Genomic DNA, 9,633 nt, shown 5'->3' on the forward strand with positions numbered 1-9,633 from the left:
TGTTCCATCTCCTAGCTCTAACATTTGCTCCCTGTGTGACCCAATCAGGATATTTAAGTAGTCTGAGCTGATTTCCTAATCTGCAAAATGGGAATATGGGAATAATAATAACTACCATAAGGCTACTCTGAGTATTATATTAGGTATGTACATCCACTCACTGCCCAGTAACTGCTAGTAATTTTATTTTTAAAGTTTCATAAAATGTTTATTTTTATGATGATTATTATTCACTATTCAGGAGTTTAAATTTTCTCTCCTTCAATTTCTGCATGTGTATGTGTGTGTGTTTGAAGAAATGTTTGTCCTACTGAAAGAAATCAAACACATTTATAATCCACATGTTGCCATAATCTGAACTCAATGTTCACTGCTGCAGAAATTTGATAAAATTCTCTTCTTTAGAGTCTCACCCCGTACCTTGTTTGACTTATCCTTTCCATGAGAAAAAATGAGTTTAGTAAATTGTGAATGTAATAAAGTGAATCCTACTAAAGCTGTATGTACTTTTAAATTTCATATTAACACATAAATAAATAACATGTTTATTTATTTAACATTAATGTCCATGATAAACATACTTTCAAAAATACCAAAATAAATTTTAGCAAAATCTAATCCAAAAATATATAAAATGGATACTTCATCATGGTGTGGTACTATTTACCCCAGGAATGCAAATTTCGTTTAATATTCAAAAATCAATCATTTAATTAACCATGTAACAAAACCAAAATTATTAAAATAATATAAATATCTAAAATATAATTTATTATAAAACAGATAAAATAAATGCATGTTGATACAAACAGAATATAATGTTTGCAAAGTTTTCATGCTTAAAGTTGTGCCCCCTTGCTACTTATTGCTGCTATCAAAGTTTAGAGAGATGCCTGAATATTAACCCATTCCTTAAGGATCTAAGAGCCCTATGATTGGAGGTCAGCACTGCCAATCACTTCTGCCACAAGAGAGATTATAAAAAGGACTAGAACATCTCCCGCCTTGAAGTTTATGCCAGATTACAGACCTCATCTCACCTCAGCCTTTTGTCCTTATATTTCCAGGGAATACATAAAAAAAATCATTCTTCAAAGCAATGTCCCCAACTAAACATCTTGATGGTAACTTTTCCTGATCCACTAATCAGCTACCTTTCTTTCACCCATATCCCATCTCTAAAAATTGATTGAAATCACTATCTCTTGTCTTCTATTCTGTTCTCCTTTTCCTTTTGGCATTCCGTATTTTGAATATCATTTTTACTATCATTTATTGGGCTTCAGAAAATGTCATTGACATACATGGCCAACTTACCAAGTTTAACCAGCAGTCTCATTGTTTCTTTTGTGTGATTTCCAGAAATCGCTCCACTTTCTATGTGCCCATGTTTTATTTTTCCCTTTTTAGTTACCTCTTCCTTGTTCTGATATAATACATACCAGGCATTCCTGAAGCTGGTGTGGCTGCAGGTTAAACCTGTTTAAAGTCAGGGCTCTCTGTTTTATCTGATGCGAGTGGGTTCCCATTCCCCTTATTTCTCATTACCTCTGTTGCCATCCCTCTTCCAGAAGATCATCCTGCAGGTAACAGCCAAGGGGCTTTGTCTGCCGAGTTCTGTCTCTTTTTTCTCTGTCTTCCTGTGGCACCATTGTGTGAAAATGGTTAATCTACTTGATGAAACATCTATAGGAAATTCTTTACTTGTCCTTAAGTCTGACGAGGTATCTTGCATTATCTTAGTCCAAATGCCGGTGCTTTGGGTGTATATATCCTCCATAGTTTGTGGTTTGCTGACATGAAAGTTTCCTTGTTTTGTGAAAGATGGAACTGTCTTCTCTATTTTATGAACTGTTTTTTGTAGCCTTTTGGTAGGCTTCAAGCAAAGTTCCCTTTACTTTTCCATCTTTAAAAGAATTTTCAATTGTTTGATAAATAAAACAGTAGTAGAGAGCATTTTTAAACACTCGTTCCAATTAGGTACTGTATTCTCCACCTCCACGCTGCCAATTCCAATTCATTCCTCACATCTTTGAAGTGATTCCTCTGATGAAAGCAAGAATCTGTTTACTCACAGAGGAGTAAAAAAAAAAAAAAAGAAAAAAGAAAAAATGGTAAAGAATAAGAATAAAGGATAGCCTGAAATAAGTATGTTACAGCAAAAATAAATAAAGAGCTGTGGGCAAACCTCCCTCAAGCCTGTTCAAGGTCCAATTTAAAATCAGGGACTTCCTGTCACTATGTAGTGTTTATTGTCTTCCCTCTCCGTCATACACAGTCATGCACACATGTCTGCTCAGGTGTGCAAGCTTAAGTCCTCACTTTTGGCATTTTTCAGCCTCACCGTTAAGGTTTTGTCTTCTCCCCTGTGGCCTGTTTTGGCACACTACTCAGGATTCTGTCTTCACATGTGGATATCTAAAAGATGCTCCACAGTCTTTACTTATGGAAAATGTATCCTCCTTTCCTGCTTTGGGAGCATTATGTGACACCCATGGAGAAACCTCTAGATTGACTGTACCCTAAATCAAGAATGTAGAGAAAATCTCAAGCAGATAGTCCTCTGCTTTGTTTTGTTCAGACCCCACTCTGGTCCAACTTTTAGTTACCTACTGTTAAAAGTTCTCTCAAACAAAGAAAGATCCTTGATGATAAGTTGGCATCCCCAATCCTTACCTTTTACAAGGATACTTAGAAGAAGAAGAGAAGAAGGGAGAGAATGGTAATTCCAAATTTATGAGCTTCCTTGCTCCAATTCTGTGCTCTCTTCCTGGAGAGAGTGATGTCTGGTGCTTTCTCTAGTCCTAAGATGTTAGGTTATTCTACCTCTTTCCAATATTTTCTCTTCTTTCTTCTTCCTTCCAGAAGCTGTGATGGAAAGGTCAGGGCTAACTTCCACCAAGTCCTTTCAGCTGACAGTCCTCTGGAAAGGCTCTCCCCACCTAAGTCACACTAGCAGAAATAGCTCACATCTTGCTCTCAAAAAAGCAACTGAGATTGTCATATGTTTTAGGTACACTGCTATGGGAAAAAGATATGTGGAGGTAAATAAGCTACTGTCCAGCTTTCACTAAGCTCTTAAAGAAGTCAGGCTTGTTAAAATATTATTATAATAAGGGAGAGAAGTGTAACAGAGATGTATAATTAATAAAACAAGGGTGGGGTGACTGTTGTATTGGAAGTGTTAGCCCTATATAGTGAACACCAGCGAGATGTGTCTCTAAATTTTCCTTCCTCTCTTAAGAGATGGTGAGGAGGAAGCAGAATCCTGAAAATCAAGCACTCTTTTCTTTAGACCTAAGGTTCACCCCTTTGCTAGATAGGTTAATAGTTACTTTTATAATGATTCATGTCTCTGTCCTTCTCTGACACACCTGAAAGAAACTGCATGTAAGGAAGTAATATTTGATCAGACTAAGTGTGCTCAAGGCTGGGAAGTCAGCCGCTCCTTAGCTAACTTTCCCTCAGACTGCAAGTTTTAGGATAACGTTCAGGGAGATACAAGCTCACTTCTCTCTTTTTTCTCTTTCAAGAACCAACCCTAGACAATTCTAATCAACTAGTAATGGAAATAATAAATATGGTAAAAATAATAACTAGGGTGATGATACATTCCGGTTTGCCTAGGCAAACTCAGTGTATACTTATAGTTCTAGCCTGTGGGGCAGCTTAGCTTTTGTTCTGCATTTTGCATTGATTAAGTAAGTTGTAATATTAATTGCATTAAAATAAGCCAGGATGGGTTTAGTGGTCATGTCATCTCACAGCATGTGAGACAGAATTCTATCTTAATAATACATGTTTACATTTGAAATACAAACAGCAATAATCTGTCCTCTTCTCCTGACTCTTTCAGATGTAATGTACCTTATACCCCCCCTTTCAAGTAGTGCATGCAGAGAGATCACTGATAAAATGAATGCACTGAGACACAAAAGACTATAGGGACAATGAACTCCATCCCAGTGTTGGTGAGGCAGTACTAGACTCTGCTATTCCTCCTTGATACCTTAACCAGTGATGACATGGGGCTGAGGACCTGGTCTGTGAGAGGCACAAATCTGTTCAGCCACTAGCTGGCCTGGTCAAGAGGAAACATGGTAAATTAGAGATGAGGTGCATGTGAAATAGGTGTGGGAAATGGCACAGTCTTGCAGCAGAGCTTAGAAAGAATGGCCGTTATGCTCTTGCCACGTTATAGAATTGTATGGCACAACTCTACAGCTACGTATGAATTTTATTTTTTGAAATGCTTTTGTTTTTCAACAAATCCTTCCTGCAGAAATGAATTTTAAGGAATTACACACATAGTAAGAATTTAGGGAATGAATTCCATTTCTCATGAAAATTGATGATCATGCAATATGCACAAAATGTTTCTGGACATTATTCTCCACCATAGGAACTGTGGCAATATCACCAACCACATGAAAATCAGAAAACACAATTCTGCTTAAGAAGCATCAGCATCTACTTCAAGCATCAGTAGACACTTTCAGATAACATGCCCAAAGTTGACAACTGAACATGAGCAGCTGCAGAAAGTGCATTTACATAACACTCGGTGACATGGGCTTTCATTTATACTGAATGACTCTTCTTCCAAATTAACATTGCTGTTTTCAATTTCAAGTTTTCCTGTACACTTGCAGAAAGCAAAGTGAAGATTCTTTAATAATGTTGGCTCCATTAGCTGAATAACAAATTCACGAACAGTTAAATGATGCCACTTTTACATTAGATATTTCAGATAGAAAATTGGTTGATTGCAGTAATTTTTTCTCCAATTTGTGAAATAAAAAATAAAACACTTTAGAAGTCCCTTCTCTTGTAGGTGAAACATCTGTAATTATTTGAAATTCTATAAAAATTCAGCTATAATGTTCAAGATTGATGATAAATTTACTTAATTTTACGATGATGATACAGACAAAAATTTTGGTGGATCAGAGTGCCATGGTTAAAAAATGGTCTTACCATATTAAGAAACCCCTGATGCAGAAATTTGCTCAGAATTGATTTTGGTCCACACATTATTTATAATTATGTCTAAACAAGATATGATGTGTCAATAAAAAAAGAATCTGAGGTTGTTAAGAAAAATATTCACAATTAGAGTAATAGAACTACAAAATTTTGTGGGCAAAGCAGAGATTATATTAAAAATCTGCAGTTGACCAGCAGGTGCTTTCTTCACTGCTTGTTATCAACTGGATATTACAATTTAGAAAAAATTTGAGGCTTTGACAAAATTTCATTCAAATTTACAGAAGTATCTTATAAAGTTAGGCAAAGTTTTGTAACTGAGTGCTCTGAATTTTACTTGAAAATCAGCTTGAAATATTTAATGAAAGTATTCAATGGCTAGAGACCCCAAAATCTGCAGCATATGAAGCTTTTGTGAATTGCAATTTTTGTACTAAAATGCTTATAGACAGAGCAACATTGAAATCTATTTTTTTAAAGAATTCAGGGAAGAATTGACTAATAAAAACAAAGAGAACTCAATTAGTATATAAAGTATAATTTAGAAATTCTATAACATTCCATGGGAATATTTTGACCTGTGGGAAGACTCTGGAGCATCTATTTTTAATTAGATGAACTTATATTCAATGGTGAACTTGAATAAAATTAGCTTCCCTATAATTTAACAGCATCTGAATTTGGTGTAACATTCAAAAGAATTATAAAGATAGATAATTTATTTAACAAGTTTTGGTTTGTTGCAATATTATAAAAAAAAAAAGAACCTTGAATGGAAGCACAAAAAAAAGTAAACTATGAAAATGTTTGTGCTGAAATACTTATATATTTCAATATAAAAAGTGGACTTCAGACTATTGTCCATTTAGCAGAATTTGCTCTGCATTTACTTGGAATCTTAGTATCTATAATGATGGAGTCTTGATTAAAAATAATGGTATACTGAGAAAAAGTCACTGAAATTATTTAAAAATTCAAATAAATATATTGAACTTTAAATGTTAACTTTGAAGAAGATTGCAGGCAATTTTATAAAAATATTTTAAGATAGTATTGTACTCATTGTCCGCCTCTCTTTGCTCCTGAGAAGATGGCAGCCCAGCCACCCAAGTCGGTGCTGTTTGTATGTTTGGCTAACATTTGTCGATCACCCATTGCAGAGAAGCAGTTTTCAGAAAACTTGTAACTAATCAAAATATTTCAGATAATTGGAGGACAGACAGTGCTGCCACATCCACTTATGAGATAGGAAACCCTCCTGATTATCAAGGGCAAAATTGCATGAAGAAGCATGATACTCCTATGAATCATGTGGCCCGGCAGGTTTCCAAAGAAGACTTTGCCACATCTGATTATACACTATGTATGGATGAAAGCCATCTGAGAGATTTGAAAAGAAAAGGTAGTGAAGTTAAAAACTGCAAAGCAAAAATTGAACTACTTGGGAGCTATGATCCACAAAAACAACGTATTATTGAAGATCCCTAATCTGGGAATGACTCTGACTTTGAGACTGTTTACCAGCAGTGTGTTAGGTGCTGCAAAGCATTTTTGGAGAAGTCACAGTAAAGCTGCATCCATTCATTGCTGAAGGCGACAATGATTCACATCTTTCCAGTGATATTCTAGGTTTTCAGTCACTCAATGTGTTAAAAGTGTAACGCTTCATAGCTCAAGGCCACAACTTTTTTTTTCAATTGACATTGTTTTTTATCTTAAAAAATAATTGTAGATTGAAATCAATGTTGTTTGGCAGAAGAGTGAAAAACTCTTTGATTCAGGCAGTTTATGGGGTACATTAAATGTTCTTAAACAAATTGGACCGCTTATCTTGCCCCAATTACAAAAATAGTGGAACAAACAAAACAGTAGAACCACAAAATGTAGTATTTTGTGTGTGTTTTGTAACAATCATTTCTTTCCAGTGTTTAACCCTAAGGTACTAATGCAGTGATGGCTAGCATTCTGATATGCTTAATTGTGATCTTAATAAGTAATTAAAACATCACTTTCAGGACCAAGTCAATATCTGAGCCCACTGAGACTTTTAAATAATCTACCTCTTTATTAAATCGATATGTATAACTTGATGGACAAATGTCCTCTATTCACCTACACTACCTCTTTTTACCCCAGGGCCTTTAATTGAATTAGATATCCCTAGTCATAAGAGTTCACAATCTTGATGGGAAGGATTTTGATTGACACATACCCAGAGTGCACACTTGTATGTTAGAAGGATAGGAAAGATAATGATTTATGAAATAAATCTTTGGCATTATTCTTAAGTTTTGTTTATCTAGTTTATTTCATGAGGAAGTCAGTTATTTACGCTCATTTATTTGTACTACCTTGCCTCTGAAAATTTATATCCAGAAAGGACACTATATATGTTTCATCTTACTCTCACCTTGACAAATGTGTCTGTTTTATATGCACATAAAACCCAAATGTCAAATACTACATATTGGCTTAGATGGGAAAAAATAGTTTAAAAAGCTGGGAAAAGAGAATTCTGTTAATATTGAAATCCTTAAATAATACGTTGTGTTCTTTTATCACTTTTACATTTGTAGGAGAATATAGGTAATTTCTGTGTACTTTGAGATAACTGTAATTTCAAATTCATTTGGATATATATCAGAAAAGGTTATTTTTAAAATAAACTGGGTTGTATAAAAGTATAATTGATACAAATAAAAAAATCATATTGCAAAAAATTCCTTCAGAAAAGTCTAACTGTCCCATAAAAACACACAAAGCTAAGGTGTGGATATGCACCAAGTGTATCTTCTTATTTATATATTTTTGAGTGTTCAAATAATACTACAGGGATTTTTAAATATTTAAATATTTGGTTATATATGTTTTTATTTTTTAGAAAAATTAATTTTAAAAACAGTTGTTGAGTAGTTCTGCTCATATAACAAATTTGATCTGTAGATTTATATTTCAACATTTTTAAATTTAAATTATTGTAATACTCCTTTACTCTCAAAAATATCCCAGTTTAGTTGATTATGAATTGATCATATAGTGATCAATTTGTGATTATTCATATAGATCAATATTAACTGCTCTATACCTTGTACATATGTCTCCATATCATTAACTTGTTATCACTGTGAGGAACATATTATCATCACTATTTTACGAAGAGGATACAAAAAAGCAAGAAGGTTAGGACCCAAGATCACACATCTAGTTAGTGGTTTGCTCTGTCTGATTTCAAAACCCTGGCTTTGGGACATATGTTAAAAATAGAACTCTCTCACCATTTTATGAAGATCATCTTTCAAAGACCCTCTGATACTATTATAATTATTTATATTCAATATTAAAATAATTCTTTAAACAACCTCAGTATAATTTTATTAGGATTTCACAGGAAGATTTCCCAAACTTCTATAAATGTTTACTTGACCTAGTAAATCTCACACTTTTATATAAATATCTGGAACAGTGAAATTAAGCAATGCCTTTGGAACATTAAAGGAGACAGGTGGGATGGAAAATTGTAGCTGCCATCAGAAAAGTTAAGATCGCTTAATATTTTGGTAACAAAATAATCAAAAAATAATTAATTGTAATAAAAATATAATAGTCTGAAGATAAACAATTGTTGGAGATAAAATTAAAATCAATAGGAACAATTGTAGCTGTAAATATCTTACTAAAGAAAAACTCCAAAATGTGTAAAAGTCCAACAATGCTATTTTGATTCATTCTTCTCTAATCTATAGTTCCTGTTTGGTTTAGCCATTGCACTGTTTTAATGAAAAGTCAAATATTGTAGACAAACAATTCAACATTTGTTTGACAATATTCAGACAGTGAAGATTTTTTAAGGTTGATGTTTTCTCTGAGGTAGTTAAAATAATGTGGAAGTTTAGTAATATCCATGAAAAAATATGCGTCTAACTAAATTTCTGGAATCTATGGATTTGGGTTTTGGATCAAAATGGTGATGGGAGAATGGGCCAGGAACTCACACTATCTTCCAATTCAATAGGTATAATGTGGCTCCTTAAACTTCCTTAAAATGAGAATAGTAAGTTTACTTAACATATAAGAGACTGAATACAAGATGTAGTGTTATAGTAAGTGACTTTAATTGTGTTTTATGTTATAAATATCCTTCTTTGTTTTAGATCCTCCCCTTTTTGAGAAATAGTATAGACCTGTGCATAAATCCTAGCTCTATCACTTACAAGTTACACATATATGAACAGTTTACTTACCTTAGTTTCTTAACCAATGTGAGTGGAATAATAACAACAACTCTACAGAGTTATTATGAAGATTAACACTGAGCATTTGGCACCTGGCTGTCACTCAATAAAGACTAGTTTTTATTTTCATTATTGTATCTGTGGGATTTATAATAACTTTTGCTTCATAGAATAATAGAATCTTTGGGGTCACCCAGATCAATCTCTAGGCCAAGACTTCCATGGCATGCTTTAAAGGAAATAAATATTTTAAGAGAGGTTATCATGTAAAAGGAATATATTCTGTTTTGCTCGAGAGAGTAGAACTAGGAAGATTTAGGTAGTTTCACAAATATGATTCCACCTCAACCATAGCAAGAATAAATTAACAACCAGAGCTGCGTACCATTGAACTGGTTGTTTGGGGAAGGAGTGA

The 9,633-nt window shown here is 33.7% G+C and overlaps 1 pseudogene; it reads left to right on the forward strand.

The window, feature by feature from the left end:
• Positions 1 to 6,076: 6,076 nt before the first annotated feature.
• On the forward strand, positions 6,077 to 6,555 carry LOC119512329 (annotated as a pseudogene).
• The last annotated feature ends 3,078 nt before the right edge of the window (positions 6,556 to 9,633 follow it).

This window comes from Choloepus didactylus, chromosome 17, assembly GCF_015220235.1.
Source record: "Choloepus didactylus isolate mChoDid1 chromosome 17, mChoDid1.pri, whole genome shotgun sequence".
NCBI lineage: Eukaryota > Metazoa > Chordata > Mammalia > Pilosa > Megalonychidae > Choloepus > Choloepus didactylus.